The sequence below is a fragment of the Bufo gargarizans genome, chromosome 3 (assembly GCF_014858855.1).
Source record: "Bufo gargarizans isolate SCDJY-AF-19 chromosome 3, ASM1485885v1, whole genome shotgun sequence".
In the NCBI taxonomy this organism is placed as follows: Eukaryota; Metazoa; Chordata; class Amphibia; order Anura; family Bufonidae; genus Bufo; species Bufo gargarizans.
Window position 1 is genome coordinate 52,926,930 of NC_058082.1, and position 17,906 is coordinate 52,944,835.

At 46.2% G+C, this 17,906-nt stretch overlaps 1 protein-coding gene across 1 annotated transcript in view; it reads left to right on the forward strand.

Annotated features, from left to right (window-relative positions):
- Positions 1–2,090: 2,090 nt before the first annotated feature.
- Positions 2,091–17,906, forward strand: part of DLEU7 (deleted in lymphocytic leukemia 7) — a 33,747-nt gene continuing 17,931 nt past the window's right edge. Inside the window, exon 1 of the mRNA XM_044287964.1 lies at positions 2,091–2,108. The gene's annotated coding sequence lies outside the window, so the exon portion shown is untranslated. The remainder of the gene's footprint in view (positions 2,109–17,906) is intronic.

The following is a 17,906-nucleotide window of genomic DNA, read 5'->3' on the forward strand; positions in this document are numbered from 1 at the left end:
AAGCTGATTCTTATTTTTTTAAGTCTGTAGCGCCTGTTTTGGAGGCATTTGCGCCTTGTTCGTCTAAGGGTAAATGCACACGTTCAGGATTTATGTGCGGACAATCCGCACTAAAATCCGCAGGTGTTCGCAGGGAAATCCGTGTTGGTCAATCCGCAATTGGTGCGTATTTACATGCGGATTTTCCGCATGTAGATTTTGCTCTCCCCATTGAAGTTAATGGAGAAAATCCGGCCAGGAAAATTTTAATAAATTGACATGCTACGGATTTGAAAATCCGCAATGAAAAAAATCTGCATCGTGTGCATTGAGAATTTCTAATTCTCATAGAATACAATGTACATGACCTACGGTGCGGATTTTCCGAAGCATTTATCCTAAGGCTAAATGCTCACGATCAGGATTGCGTGCGGATTTTCCATGCAGATAATCCGCACTGTAGGTCATGTACATTGTATTCTATGAGAATTAGAAATTCTCAATGCACACGATGCAGATTTTTTCAGCGCGGATTTAAAAATACGCAGCATGTCAATTTATTTTATTTTTACTGACCGGATTTTCTTCATTCACTTAGTAAAATCTGCATGCAAATCCTCACCAATTGGTGCGGATTGACTGCATGGATTTGCCTGTGAACACCTGCGGATTTCAGTGCAGATTCTCCGCACATGAATCCTGAACGTGTGCATGTACCCTTAGGCCTCTTGCACATGGCCGCGTGGCCGTATTGCGGCCCAAATACGGAGGGTCCGCAATACACGGGGCATCGGCCGTGTGCATTACGGATACGGACCCATTCACTTGAAAGGGTCCGCAAATCCAGAGATGTGGAACGAAACCCTACAGAAGTACTACGGAGTGTTTTTGTGGGGTTCTGTTCCGCAAAAAGAAACTTGTTCAAGTGAATGGGGTTGCGTTCCGCATGCGGCTCCCCACGGTCGGTGCCCGTGCATTGCGGACCGCAGCATGGGCACGGCCAGCACACTTTGGGTGCAAGAGGCCTAATTCTTATTTTGGAATTGTCTTTGTTTTGTGCCTTATTTCTGATGTATTATTTTCTTGCACCTTAATTTGGCACATAAGCAGTCTTATTTTTACGCCTCGTGCACACGACTGTTCAGTTTTTTTGCGGTCCTCAAAACGCGGAAGCTGCCCGTGTGGCTTCCGCAATTTGCGGAACGGAACAGGCGTCCCATTGTAGAAATGCCTATTCTTGTCCGCAAAACGGACAAGAATAGGACATGTTATTTTTTTGCGGGCAACGGATGCGGACAGCACACGGCCCCATCTTTTGCGGCCCCATTGAAGTGAATGGGTCCGCATCCGAGCCGCAAAAAGTAGGAGTTTTTCAGCGTTTGGCTTGAGGCAGCACATGAGGGAGAAGTTTGCTGCAGCATTTTACAGCCCTTGCGGAGCCAAATTCAACTATGCCAAAGACACCACGGGCAATGGACGTGGAGAGGCTCATTGTCCTCGTGCAGGACAGGCCCTGCCTCTGGGATCTACGTTCTGGGGAGTACCAGGACCGCTTTAAAAAAGATGCGGCCTGGGTGGAGGTAACCCAGGATCTATTTGCCACCAAGGCCAAAGTCGCAAGAATTTGAGTAAGTAATAATAATAAAATTTATTTACATAGTGCCACCATATTCTGCAGCGCTTTACAAATGTATAGGGTTCATGTACAAAACAAAAGTAACTGGCTAATATGCAACGGAAACACTAGGAGTCAGGGCCTTGCTCACAAGAGCTTACAATCTATGAGTAGACAATTTATACATGTTTGATCCTTGCTGTCCTCCCTAGTATATAGGCCATGTCATACGTTATCCTCCCTAGTATATAGGCCATGTCATACGTTATCCTCCCTAGTATATAGGCCATTTCATATGTTATAATCTGGAAAATTGTATATTTGCCTACATTTTCCTTTCTTGTCTTTTTATTACAAGTTGAAAAGGTCAAGAATCGTTGGCGGAGCTGTAAGGACCAATTTCGAAAAGAAATGAAGCAGCATGGGCGGAGTGGTTCCAGGCCCCCCTTCAAAAAAGGCCCTATATATTCAAAGAACAGCTGATGTCCCTCCATGACGTCACGGAGCTGCATCCGTAAGTGAATTCTACACACTGACACTACATGTTTAGCGACGCACACTGTATGTAGACTATGTAGGTACTGTGATTGGTAAGAATAGTTACATTTTAAATGTCATAATTGCCGATAGCAACCATTCCGATTACTCCTTTTATGAGCAAAAGTAGGTGAACAACATGACAAGTGGATTATGAATTGTTGCTATGGGCAGCTATGACACTTCTAATTTACCCAATGTGGATAAATGACCCCATATGTTGTTTGTTTGCATTATTTAAATCAACGGGTAGATTACACATTCACTCCCGGGTCCCCTAAAATATCGTGACTGTGACTGTGAGTGTGAATGCGACCCACCCCTAGGCCCTCCTAACAGGGTTAGGTGTCTTTTGTATTTATATAATTTTTTATAAGCACCTTAATTAGGGAACTAAAAGGAAAAACAGTCGGCACTCCTCTTGCAGAATCGTGGTGCTCGCATCCATGGTATGAAAAGCCCACTTACAATGTAGAACAGAACACCGGCACTTCACTGGTAGAATCTTCACTTTTTATTTTAGCATGGAGGAAACAGCGCAGATGTGACACATGTTTCGGCTGTGAAGATTCTACCTGTGAAGTGCCGGTCTTCTGTTCTACATTAATTAGGGAAATGTGGTGACCCACATTCTTTTTTGGTATCCCTCCAGGGTCTCGTGAGGGCAACACTAGCCCAGGTTCGAGGACAGGGAGTCCCCACCACTAGGGGCTGTCCCTGGGCTGAGGAATAGAATAGGGAGAGCAAAGGGACAGATTTTCCACCTCCCTTTTTCCCTGGGTGCTTATTATTGGTCTGTACAGTCGTGGCCAAAAGTTTTGAGAATGACACAAATATTAGTTTTCAGAAAGTTTGCTGCTAAACTGCTTTTAGATCTTTGTTTCAGTTGTTTCTGTGATGTAGTGAAATATAATTACACACACTTCATACGTTTCAAAGGCTTTTATTGACAATTACATGACATTTATGCAAAGAGTCAGTATTTGCAGTGTTGGCCCTTCTTTTTCAGGACCTCTGCAATTCGACTGGGCATGCTCTCAATCAACTTCTGGGCCAATTCCTGACTGATAGCAACCCATTCTTTCATAATCACTTCTTGGAGTTTGTCAGAATTAGTGGGTTTTTGTTTGTCCACCCGCCTCTTGAGGATTGACCACAAGTTCTCAATGGGATTAAGATCTGGGGAGTTTCCAGGCTATGGACCCAAAATTTCAACGTTTTGGTCCCCGAGCCACTTAGTTATCACTTTTGCCTTATGGCACGGTGCTCCATCGTGCTGGAAAATGCATTGTTCTTCACCAAACTGTTGTTGGATTGTTGGAAGAAGTTGCTGTTGGAGGGTGTTTTGGTACCATTCTTTATTCATGGCTGTGTTTTTGGGCAAAATTGTAAGTGAGCCCACTCCCTTGGATGAGAAGCAACCCCACACATGAATGGTCTCAGGATGCTTTACTGTTGGCATGACACAAGACTGATGGTAGCGCTCACCTTTTCTTCTCCGGACAAGCCTTTTTCCTGATGCCCCAAACAATCGGAAAGAGGCTTCATCGGAGAATATGACTTTGCCCCAGTCCTCAGCAGTCCATTCACCATATTTTCTGCAGAAGATCAATCTGTCCCTGATGTGTTGGGCGTCTTCATCAGGTGTCGACTCATAGGTGCGTATGTAGTTGTGCAGCACTACACACGCTTTGATGACCACATTGATATTTTCTGGGGCCAGCTGGATGGGTGAAAGAAAAATCCCAAAGGCGCACTCCACAAACCTTCTGGCCCTACTTAACCTATAATTAAAAGTGCGCCTCTTTGCATCCAAACCTTGAGGTGGATAGAAAGGGCTAAACCCTATCCCCCACAACCACATAAGGCGCTGGTGGGCCAGAGGAGCCTGGCTATGGTACGTCCAGTTGGTTGGACGGAAGCCAGCGACCCATTCTGGAAGCCCGGAAGATGCGAGCATCTGCAGTACTTCCATAGGACCCAATATCTACAACTATAAACCCGTAGTTTGTGTCAGCCAAGACCAACAAAACTACAGAGAAAAACTGTTTATAATTATAGTATTGGGACCTTGAGTTTGGTGACTTCCTAACCCGTATGTGCTTCCCGTCAAGGGCACCAATACAATTTTGTAATTGAGCCCTCTCTCCAGGAAGCCCTGGGCTATATCAAGCCACTGCTGCCTGGTTGGATGTGGCAGCACTGAAACCTTCAGTCTCAACCAAATGGCGGCCCATGTAGCCCGATGGACGCCAGCAATTGTGGAGGTCCTCATTCTAAAATCAAAATGTAGGGGGGGCGTGGCCAAGCTGCAGAGGGAGATGGATGCGTAATCCTGAGCTCCCGCTCCTACACTGCGACTATCACAGCTAAAGCCCTTCAAAGTGCTCCTTTTCGAGACACAGTTCGTCTGCCAGACACCGGCAAAGACCCCCATGATGACCAGGGGAAAAAGAGTGTCGAAAGCGCAAGGCAAGCTGGAATTTTTATTCAGCAAAGACCAGAGCAAAGATGGCGCCGTCGGGGAGAGTGCATCAACAGCCCTGCACACGAGCAGCGACGGAGGGATCAAGCCGTCGCCTCCAAGACGAACGGAGGAGAGGGTCGTGAATCGGAGCCCAGAGACTGCTGCGGCCTCCACAGCGTCGACTTCTCCCTCCCCCTCTCAGGTCAGTCGGCCTAGCTCGGGCGCGGGATCCCCGCTCACAGGGACTGCCTCTCAGGCCTTACCGCCGGTTAGTCCGGAGCAACGAAGGCCGAGGATCCAAGAATCCGGGCACGATATATCGACCACACTGGAGGAGACGGACTCTCCTTATACAGTGGAGACGCTGCAAGCCTTCCCCACTAACGACTTACCTGCCTCCAGCAGCTTGATGAAGCAAATGCTGCTAGCATTTAATAACTCCATGACCGCTCACATGTCGAATTTAATAATGCCACTGCAGGCCACAGTTACAGACTTGAGCAACAGGACGCTGCATGTGGAAGAGAAAATGGGGGAGTTTGCCACCTCTCATAATAATCTGATTGACGACCATGAGGTATTGGCGGCTGAAGTATCATATCTTAAGGCCAAGGTTGCAGATCTTGAGGATAGATCCCGCAGAAATAACCTTAAACTACGGGGGATCCCAGAGACTGTCTCATCAACGGATCTGTTCGATTATATAAAGTGCCTGCTGAAAGCGCTCATACCCACCTGTTCAGACAGGGACTTGATTATTGATAGGGCACACAGGGTCGCCAGGCCTAAACATCTTCCAGAAGGTTCCCCCAGAGATGTCCTGGCCAGGATTCATTTTTACCATATAAAAGAAATTGCACTGGCAAATGCTAGGAAGAGAATCTGTTTGCCGGATCCTTACCAGTCTGTCCAGCTCTTTGCGGACTTGTCTGCGGCCACTTTACAGCTCCGCCGCACATTTTTCCCCATAACATCAGCTCTGCGGGCTCACTCCATAGTATACCGATGGGGATTCCCAGTCAAGCTTCTTATCCGTAAGGACGACTCTGTGGTGGTGGTCAAGTCCGTGGAAGAGGGGAAGAAATTGCTATCTACCTGGGATATCCAGACGGATCCTTCTCATGAGTTGCCACCCAGAAGCAGGATCCCAACTGAAGAAGAATGGCAGGTGGTGGAAAGCAGGCGTAAGAAGAAAAACCGCTGAAGGACTTTGATTCACCGCTTCTGAAGGTGTAGGAGTGGTTGAGTAGTCATTTCCCCATATTGGCTGACTATGTTTTCCCCCAACATACTTGAGAGGCAATTCTACCTGCCTCCAACCTATCAGCCCGATCGCCCGAGTTTAAAGGCGACTCCGGCTTGGATAGCTTTGTTAATATTATGTTTAGTGTTTTCCTTTTCTTCTCCCTTTTATTTTACTCCCCCAGGGTTTCCAGGCTTGAGTAACGACATACCAGATGATGGTATATGTTTTGCTTCTGTGGTTATGAGAAGAGGTTCCTTTATCCCGAAATATACGTATAGGTTCTTAACAATGCTATGTGATCTTTACGATGGTACTTAAATTGGGCTCCCTTAATGTTAGAGGCCTAAACAGCCCATTTAAGCGTCGCATGCTATGGAAAGAGGCTCTTGACCTTAAGTGTGACATTTTTTGCGCGCAAGAGACGCATATTCTAGAGAAAGACGCCCACAGGCTCAAACACAATAGTTTCCCAGTGATCTTACAAGCTCATGATACAAAAAAGAAGAGGGGGGTCCTCCTAGCCTTCAAAAACACGGTGGCGCATTCAGAAGTCTCCACCTTCTTAGATCAAAGGGGTAGATATATCATCCACATCTGTCACCTTAATAACGTGCTTTACACAGTGGTGGGACTATATGCCCCAAACAAGAGGCAGCACAGATTCATACAAAGACTCCTTAACAAAGTAAACTCCGTACAGAAAGGCAGAGTCATTATATGCGGAGACTTTAATACCGTTCCTGACCTTTCCCTTGACACCACTTCCTCTTCCAGAAGTGTCTCTGCAAATCTTGCCCAATTATTGCTACTCAACTCCCTCTATGATATTTGGCGTATTCTACATGCCTCGGAAAGGGATTATACATACTTCTCACCCTCCCACCACTCCTACTCCCGCATAGATCTGATATTAGTAGATGGAAGATCCATTGGCCAAATACAAAGAGCAGATATTGGATTAATAAGGTGGTCTGACCACGCAGCAATTACTGTGGAAATTAAGGAACAGTTCCAATTCCCCCATAGTCAGCTTTGGAGAGCGAATGATTTCATTCTATCTCATTCCCAATATTCACAGGAGATTACTAAAGAACTAGAAGAGTATTTCCTCTACAATTCGGCCTCGGTGTCGGACCCTTCCATGGTGTGGCTCGCGCACAAAGCGTATATAAGAGGAGTCTTGATAAAATTAGGCCACATTGACAAAAAACAGAGGGAAAAATCCCAGAGGGATTTATTATCCCAAATAGAGCAGTTAGAAATAGTTAATAAAACGGCTCCAAGCGTGAATACATCACACACCTTGCAGACCCTCAGGTTGAAGCTAAGGGAACTCCTTTTACATTCTTACGAACATGCCTTGAAGAAAACTAAAGCTAGATATTACTCCCAAGCTAATAAGGCAGGAAGATTACTCGCAAATAGAATTAAAGCAAGAGCCTCTAAATCCCGCATAGCCTTTCTATGGAACTCTACCAAATCCCAAAAAATATATGACCCTAAGCACATCGCCAATCGATTTAGAGAATTTTATTCCCACCTCTATAATCTCGAGCATGACCCCCTCATCACTCCTCCTTCTTCCTCTGACATAGATAAATTTTTGGATTCATTGTCCCTTCCCACCATCGACACGGAGAGGAAAAAAATCTCTCACTTCTCCCATTACAGTAGAAGAAATTCTCGGCATAATCCGCCATCTCCCGAGCCACAAAAGTCCGGGTCCAGACGGCCTATCCAATATGTACTATAAATTGTACGCCCCAACAATAGCTCCCCACCTACAGGCCTCCCTGTCTCGTGCCGCATCGGATGGAAGGATGCCAAAGGAGATGTTAGAAGCTATTATAGTGACCTTGCCAAAACCGGGGAAAGACCCAGACACTCCACAAAATTTTCGCCCAATATCACTCTTGAATGTGGATCTTAAAATATATGCAAAATGTATAGCGAATAGGTTAGCCCCCATTATTCCGACCTTAATTAACCCAGACCAAGTGGGTTTTGTGCAAAAAAGGCAAATTACGGACAACTCAAGGAGAGTCCTAATCTTAATAGATTACGCAAACAGATCTGCTACACCAGCACTCTTCATTACCCTGGACGCTGAGAAGGCATTCGACCGGGTCAATTGGTCGTTTGTCTTCTCGGTGCTCGAGAAAATGGGTTTTCCACACCAAATGATGAGAGCAATTGGGGCACTATATAAAGACCCCTCGGCAAAGGTCTTAGCTAATGGCACCCTATCAGATTATTTTGCTCTGTCTAACGGCACCAGACAGGGATGCCCCCTTTCCCCACTTATTTTTATTTTATCCATAGAGCCTTTAGCCCAGGCGATAAGGAGGTCCCCAGAGATAACGGGCATTCAAATAGGAGATAGGCAACACCGCATTTCTTTGTATGCGGACGACATCATTCTGTCTCTTACTAACCCTGATAAGTCAACATCAGCGGCGATGAATATAATACGCGAGTATGGCGCTCTGTCTTATTATAAAATCAATGAGACTAAGTCGCAGGTCCTCCCGCTAGGATTATCTTCAGATGAACTAATTCACCTGCAGGGAAAGTTTCCCCTAGACTGGAGATCTGGTGATATCTCATACTTAGGAATCCGTCTTTGCTCCACCCCTCACAACCTCTTTAAAGCTAATTTTTCCCAGTTACTACCATCACTTCAATCTGAACTTAACAACATGGCGAAAGCAGAGCTATCATGGCTGGGGCGGATAGCTGCGTTTCAACATCACGTCCTTCCAAAAATGCTATACCTGTTTAGGACCATCCCTATCCCCATCCCAGACTCCTTCTTTAAGCTGTCCAATAAAATGCTTAATAAATTCATTTGGCAGAAGGGTCCACCTAGAATTGCTAGGGGTATAATGAATAGACACAAAAAGAAAGGGGGTCTTAGTTTACCGAACATCTCTGACTATTACATAGCCTCCAGAATCAACCAATTGAAGGAGTGGTGGGTGGGCGATGAGTCTATACACTGGGTTCATATTGAGCAATCCCAGGCTCCCTCACACAACCTTAAAGCCTTACTTTTAGCATGCATTAGCAAAACATCCCCTATCCCGACCCAATCATTCTTTGTCTCCTCTTCACTAGTCATGTGGAAAGCATATGCAAACAAGGTGGCAAATGACCAGGTATCATTTTCACACTTGGCTCCAATAGATTACTTATCTCTGCTTACCCCTGATTTGCAATTGGCAGCTTGGAAGGAGAGAGGAGTGCGGACGGTCGGAGAGCTGTTGACAGACTCGCTGATCAAACCCTTTGAGGTCTTACAACAGTCCTACAGCATTCCGAGTGGAGAAATATTTAAATACCTGAGGGTTAAGCATATCCTTAATGATACTCCTATGACAATTGGCAATGGGGTCTTACAACTGCTGAAACATTGGAACCTTCCCAATTCATCCTCTCCAGGAATTAAGGCTACTTATTCCCTCCTAGGTAACAAACTTTCCTTCGTTAAAACAACCCCGTTCATTGCATGGGAGAAAGATCTAGGACAATCATATACTACTGCCCAATGGACTACTGCCATTGGAGCCGCCTCGTCCCACCTGCATTGTACTACCCATTTTGAATCATACATGAAGACGATGCTGAGATGGTACTATACTCCACTCAGACTTAGGCAGATATACCCGGGAGTGTCACATGCCTGCTGGAGAGGATGCGGAGGGATCGGGTCCTTGTTTCATATACTTTGGGGATGTCCTAACCTCAAGGAACTGTGGGCCCAGATCTTCAAAACAATTTCTCTTTTGACTACAGCCCCAATTTTGCCTGATCCTGCTCTAGCCTTGTTATTTCTAAGGTTAAGCGAGATTCCCAGAGAAGCAAGAGTGATAAGCTTGCACGTTTTTCTAGCAACAAAGTTACGTATAGTGACCTACTGGAAAAGTAAGAGAATACCGTCCCTTTCTGAAATAATTGAATCAGTGGCCACTACTTCGGTGTACGAAAAAATGATGGCATATAAAGATGCTAGAATTAGCAGGTATGAGATAGAGTGGGCAAAGTGGGAATTCATAAAGGATCAGTCTGGAGCCCTATCCGGTCCTGGACCTACTCCGTAGCATTCGAGACACTTGGGGTGGGTTTAAACATCCTACTATGGATCAAGTCTCACTCATTTAAGTTTCAGGGCGATGATATGGGATATGGAAGATTGTACTATTATGGTATGTTGCATCCTCTGGAAATTCTCATCCTACAGGAAACCCTAACCCCTTTATTCCCTCTTTCCCCTTCTAGGTATTCCCTTTTCTATTTTATTCTTTGTTTATGTATCATTTGATTCATGCTGTAAAACAGAGAAATTTGGCGTGATATATATTTCTGTATTACCTTTTCTTCAAAATACAATAAAAACAATTGACAAATAAAATCAAAATGTAATGAAGAAAAAGAATTGCCCGTTGCCAGTTATCTGAAGTGAAAAAAATAAATAAATGAATACACAAAATTGCTCAAGTTTTAAAAATCAACTACATTACTTTACATTATTTAAAGGCGATGTGTCTGGCAATTTGAAATTAAAATAGGCCATGCTCCAAGATTGGGACTCAATACTTTATATTGATATATACTTTAGGCCTCATGCACACGACCGTTGTGTGTTTTGCGATCTGCAAAACACGGATGGCGTCTGTGTGCGTCACGGCATGGACAGCCATTGATATAACTGCCTATTCTTATCCGCAAAACAGACAAGAATAGGACAGGTTATATTTTTTGGGCGGACCACGGAACGGCGCAAGGGATGCGGACAGCACGCGGAGTGCTGTCTGCATCTTTTGCGGCCCAATTGAAGTGAATGGGTCCGCATCCAAGCCCGGAGGCTGTGCATGAGGCCTTAAAAAAAAGGAATAGCATTTAGCTAAATCAACTTCAACACCATTACCATATACACACAGGTGACATATCCTCTTCATTACAGCCAGGATTAGAATAATTAACCCCCGCGGAACTTGAATCTGGTGTGACTAATCAATCACTTGGTAGTGCAACAAGTTACTTTAGACAAAGTGGCTGGCAGAAAAGCACACACAATTAGGCTTCATTCACACGTCCGCAATTCTGTTCCACATTTTGCGGAACGGAATTGCAGACCCATTCATTTCTATGGGGCCGCTCAATGTGCTGCCCGGATCCGGAAATGCGGATCTGCACTTCAGGGTCCGAAATTGCGATCCCGAAAAAAATAGAACGTGTCCTATTCTTGTCCGCAATTGCAGACAAGATTAGGCATTTTCTATTAAGTGCCGGCGATGTGCGGTCCGCAAAATGCAGAACGCACATTGCCAGAGTCTGTGTTATGCGGATCAGTGGATCCGCAAAACACACACTTATGTGTGAATGGACCCTTAATGAATAAAAAAGAACTATATACAATACATGTGTACTACTTTGAAGTACTTAGACATAAAACAGGTAAAGTTATGAAGACACAGGCCATATACAAAACTGCTATGTATTGGCAAACAGTAGGTTATTAACCGCCTCCCGACCGCTGTACGCAGATATGCGTCCGGGAGGTGGTTGCTTTACTCCTCCTGGACGACGCATATACGCGTCATCTCGCGAGACGCGAGATTTCCTGTGAACGCGCGCACACAGGCGCGCGCGCTCACAGGAACGGAAGGTAAGCGAGTGGATCTCCAGCCTGCCAGCGGCGATCGCTCGCTGGCAGGCTGGAGATCCGAATTTTTTAGCCCCTAACAGGTATATTAGACGCTGTTTTAATAACAGCGTCTAATATACCTCCTACCTGGTCCTCTGGTGGTCCCTTTTGTTAGGATCGACCACCAGAGGACACAGGTAGGTCAGTAAAGTCGCACCAAACACTACACTACACTACACCCCCCCCCGTCACTTATTAACCCTTTATGAACCCCTGATCACCCATGATCACCCCATATAAACTCCCTGATCACCCCCCTGTCATTGATCACCCCCCTGTCAGGCTCCGTTCAGACGTCCGTATGATTTTTACGGATCCACGGATACATGGATCGGATCCGCAAAACACATGCGGACGTCTGAATGGAGCCTTACAGGGGGGTGATCAATGACAGGCGGGTGATCACCCATATACACTCCCTGATCACCCCCTGTCATTGATCACCCCCCTGTCATTGATCACCCCCCTGTAAGGCTCCATTCAGACGTCCGCATGATTTTTACAGATCCATGGATACATGGATCGGATCCGCAAAACACATGCGGACGTCTGAATGGAGCCTTACAGGGGGGTGATCAATGACAGGCGGGTGATCACCCATATACACTCCCTGATCACCCCCTGTCATTGATCACCCCCCTGTCATTGATCACCCCCCTGTAAGGCTCCATTCAGACGTCCGCATGATTTTTACAGATCCATGGATACATGGATCGGATCCGCAAAACACATGCGGACGTCTGAATGGAGCCTTACAGGGGGGTGATCAATGACAGGCGGGTGATCACCCATATACACTCCCTGATCACCCCCCTGTCATTGATCACCCCCCTGTAAGGCTCCATTCAGACGTCCGCATGTGTTTTGTGGATCCGATCCATGTATCCATGGATCCGTAAAAATCATGCGGACATCTGAATGGAGCCTTACAGGGGGGGTGATCAGTGACAGGAGGGTGATCACCCTGATCACCCCCTGTCATTGATCACCCCCCTGTAAGGCTCCATTCAGACGTCCGCATGTGTTTTGTGGATCCGATCCATGTATCCATGGATCCGTAAAAATCATGCGGACGTCTGAATGGAGCCTTACAGGGGGGGTGATCAGTGACAGGGGGGTGATTACCCTGATCACCCCCTGTCATTGATAACCCCCCTGTAAGGCTCCATTCAGACGTCCGCATGTGTATTGTGGATCCGATCCATGTATCCATGGATCCGTAAAAATCATGCGGACGTCTGAATGGAGCCTTACAGGGGGGGTGATCAGTGACAGGGGGGTGATCACCCCCTGTCATCGATAACCCCCCTGTAAGGCTCCATTCAGACGTCCGCATGTGTTTTGCGGATCCGATCCATGTATCCATGGATCCGTAAAAATCATACGGACGTCTGAATGGAGCCTTACAGGGGGGGTGATCAGTGACAGGGGGGTGATCACCCTGATCACCCCCTGTCGTTGATCACCCCCCTGTAAGGCTCCATTCAGACGTCCGCATGTGTTTTGTGGATCCGATCCATGTATCCATGGATCCGTAAAAATCATGCGGACGTCTGAATGGAGCCTTACAGGGGGGGTGATCAGTGACAGGGGGGTGATCACCCTGATAACCCCCTGTCATTGATAACCCCCCTGTAAGGCTCCATTCAGACGTCCGCATGTGTTTTGTGGATCCGATTCATGTATCCATGGATCCGTAAAAATCATGCGGACGTCTGAATGGAGCCTTACAGGGGGGGTGATCAGTGACAGGGGGGTGATCACCCTGATCACCCCCTGTCATTGATAACCCCCCTGTAAGGCTCCATTCAGACGTCCGCATGTGTTTTGCGGATCCGATCCATGTATCCATGGATCCGTAAAAATCATACGGACGTCTGAATGGAGCCTTACAGGGGGGTGATCAATGACAGGGGGGTGATCAGGGAGTCTATATGGGTGATCACCCCCCTGTCATTGATCACCCCCCTGTCATTGATCACCCCCCTGTAAGGCTCCATTCAGACGTCCGCATGTGTTTTGCGGATCCGATCCATGGATCCGTAAAAATTATACGGACGTCTGAATGGAGCCTTACCAGGGGGGTGATCAATGACAGGGGGGTGATCAGGGAGTCTATATGGGTGATCACCCCCCTGTCATTGATCACCCCCCTGTCATTGATCACCCCCCCTGTAAGGCTCCATTCTAGGGCTGCAACGATTAATCGATTATATTCGATAACTGGATTAGTTGTCGACGAATCCAGTTATCGAATAATCGCCGATTCGTTGCTATGCGGGCGGGCGGGCGGTCGCTGCATCTTTATTTTACCTTTTTACAATGACGCTCCTGTAACAGCCAGGCAGAGCGGACGGCGGCGTAACGTCACTCACTCACGTGACGCACCTGCTCCGCCTCCTTCATTCATGAGGTGGGCGGAGCAGGTGCGTCACGTGAGTGAGTGACGTTACGCCGCCGTCCGCTCTGCCTGGCTGTTACAGGAGCGTCGTTGTAAAAAGGTAAAATAAAGATGCAGACGTGATTAGTCCGACTTATAAGCATCGGGGCCGGGGCTGTTATGGGGAGGGGGGAGGATCTGTCTATGGCACTGCTATGGGGAGGGGGGTCTGTGTATAGCACTGCTATGGGGAGGGGGGAGGATCTGTCTATGGCACTGCTATGGGGAGGGGGGGTCTGTGTATAGCACTGCTATGGGGTGGAGGGGGGGGGGGTCTGTGTATGGCACTGCTATGGGAAGGGGGATCTGTGCACTGTTATGAGGAAAGGGATCTGTGCACTGTTATGCCCATATCCCCCTCTCCATAACAGCGCCACCCACAGATCCCCCTCTCCATAACTGCGCCAGCCACAGATCCCTCCACATAACAGCGCCATCCACAGATCCCCCTCTCCATAACTGCGCCGCCCACAGATCCGCCTCTCCATAACTTCGCCGCCCACAGATCCCCCTCTCCATAACTGCGCCGCCCACAGATCGCCCTCTCCATAACTGCGCCACCCACAGATCCCCCTCTCCATAACTACGCCGTCCACAGATCCCCCTCTCCATAACTACGTCGTCCACAGATCCCCCTCTCCATAACTGCGCCACCCACAGATCCCCCTCTCCATAACTACGTCGTCCACAGATCCCCCTCTCCATAACTGCGCCACCCACAGATCCCCCTCTCCATAACTGCGCCACCCACAGATCCCCCTCTCCATAACTGCGCCACCCACAGATCCCCCTGTCCATAACTGCGCCACCCACAGATCCCCCTGTCCATAACTGCGCCACCCACAGATCCCCCTCTCCATAACTGCGCCGCCCACAGATCCCCCTCTCCATAACTGTGCCACCCACAGATCCCCCTCTCCATAACTGCGCCGTCCACAGATCCCCCTCTCCATAACTACGCCGTCCACAGATCCCCCTCTCCATAACTGCGCCACCCACAGATCCCCCATAATAGTGTCGTCCACAGATCCCCCATAATAGTGTCGTCCACAGATCCCCCATAATAGTGTCGTCCCCAATTTGTTTTAATATGGCCTTTGAACATATTTTTTCAAGTAAGATCATATAAACCTCTGTTTTGTAATTTTGTCGTTTTTGCCGATTAATCGATTAATCGTAGAAATTAATCGGCAACTAATCGATTATTCAAATAATCGTTAGCTGCAGCCCTACTCCATTCAGACATTTTTTTGGCCCAAGTTAGCGGAATTTTTTTGTTTGTTTTTGTTTTTTCTTACTAAGTCTCATATTCCACTAACTTGTGTCAAAAAATAAAATCTCACATGAACTCACCATACCCCTCACGGAATCCAAATGCGTAAACATTTTTAGACATTTATATTCCAGACTTCTTCTCACGCTTTAGGGCCCCTAAAAAGCCAGGGCAGTATAAATACCCCATATGTGACCCCATTTCGGAAAGTAGACACCCCAAGGTATTCCGTGAGGGGCATATTGAGTCCATGAAAGATTGAAATTTTTGTCCTAAGTTAGCGGAAAGTGAGACTTTGTGAGAAAAAAACAAAAAAAATCTATATCCGCTAACTTATGCAAAAAAATAAAAAATTCTAGGAACTCGCCAGGCCCCTCATTGAATACCTTGGGGTGTCTTCTTTCCAAAGTGGGGTCACATGTGGGGTATTTATACTGCCCTGGCTTTTTAGGGGCCCGAAAGTGTGAGAAGAAGTCTGGGATCCAAATGTCTAAAAATGCCCTCCTAAAAGGAATTTGGGCCCCTTTGCGCATCTAGGCTGCAAAAAAGTGTCACACATCTGGTATCGCCGTACTCAGGAGAAGTTGGGGAATGTGTTTTGGGGTGTCATTTTACATATACCCATGCTGGGTGAGAAAAATATCTTGGTCAAATGCCAACTTTGTATAAAAAAATGGGAAAAGTTATCTTTTGCCAAGATATTTCTCTCACCCAGCATAGTTATATGTAAAATGGCACCCCAAAACACATTCCCCAACTTCTCCTGAGTACGGCGATACCAGATGTGTGACACTTTTTTGCAGCCAAGGTGGGCAAAGGGGCACATATTCCAAAGTGCACCTTTCGGATTTCACAGGCCATTTTTTACAGATTTTGATTGCAAGGTACTTCTCACACATTTGGGCCCCTAAATTGCCAGGGCAGTATAACTACGCCACAAGTGACCCCATTTTGGAAAGAAGACACCCCAAGGTATTCCGTGAGGGGCACGGCGAGTTCCTAGAATTTTTTATTTTTTTGTCACAAGTTAGCGGAAAATGATGATTTTTCTTTTTTTTTCTTTTTTCCTTACAAAGTCTCATATTCCACTAACTTGTGACAAAAAATAAAAAATTCTAGGAACTCGCCGTGCCCCTCACGGAATACCTTGGGGTGTCTTCTTTCCAAAATGGGGTCACTTGTGGGGTAGTTATACTGCCCTGGCAATTTAGGGGCCCAAATGTGTAAGAAGTACCTTGCAATCAAAATGTGTAAAAAATGGCCTGCGAAATCCGAAAGGTGCACTTTGGAATATGTGCCCCTTTGCCCACCTTGGCTGCAAAAAAGTGTCACACAGCTGGTATCGCCGTACTCAGGAGAAGTTGGGGAATGTGTTTTGGGGTGTCATTTTACATATACCCATGCTGGGTGAGAAAAATATCTTGGTCAAATGCCAACTTTGTATAAAAAAATTGGAAAAGTTGTCTTTTGCCAAGATATTTCTCTCACCCAGCATGGGTATATGTAAAATGACACCCCAAAACACATTCCCCAACTTCTCCTGAGTACGGCGATACCAGATGTGTGACACTTTTTTGCAGCCAAGGTGGGCAAAGGGGCACATATTCCAAAGTGCACCTTTCGGATTTCACCGGTCATTTTTTACACATTTCGATTGCAAAGTTCTTCTCACACATTTGGGCCCCTAAATTGCCAGGGCAGTATAACTACCCCCATTTTGGAAAGAAGACACCCCAAGGTATTCCGTGAGGGGCATGGCGAGTTCCTAGAATTTTTTATTTTTTGTCGCAAGTTAGTGGAATATGAGACTTTGTAACAAAAAAATAAAAATAAAAAATCATCATCATTTTCCGCTAACTTGTGACAAAAAATAAAAAGTTCTATGAACTTACTATGCCCATCAGCGAATACCTTAGGGTGTCTACTTTCCGAAATGGGGTCATTTGTGGGGTTTTTCTACTGTCTGGGCATTGTAGAACCTCAGGAATCATGACAGGTGCTCAGAAAGTCAGAGCTGCTTCAAAAAGCGGAAATTCACATTTTTGTACCATAGTTTGTAAACGCTATAACTTTTACCAAAACCATTTTTTTTTTTGCCCAAACATTTTTTATTTTTTTTATCAAAGACATGTAGAACTATAAATTTAGCGAAAAATTTATATATGGATGTCGTTTTCTTTGCAAAATTTTACAGCTGAAAGTGAAAAATGTCATTTTTTTGCAAAAAAATCGTTACATTTCGATTAATAACAAAAAAAGTAAAAATGTGAGCAGCAATAAAATACCACCAAATGAAAGCTCTATTAGTGAGAAGAAAAGGAGGTAAAATTCATTTGGGTGGTAAGTTGCATGACCGAGCGATAAACGGTGAAAGTAGTGTAGTGCCGAAGTGTAAAAAGTGCTCTGGTCATGAAGGGGGTTTCAGCTAGCGGGGCTGAAGTGGTTAATGGATAAGTATGATAATATATAGTATTACCTTAAAGTAATAATAGGACGTTCTTCAGGTGACACACTCCGCCGCATGTTGGTGTCCTGGAAAGTCAAGGTAGGCCTCAACTCCCCCAACAGCCGATCAAACGTAGACACCGACATGCGGCAATAATTAAGGAACTTCAGAGGGTGCGCACGGAGGTCAGAGTACA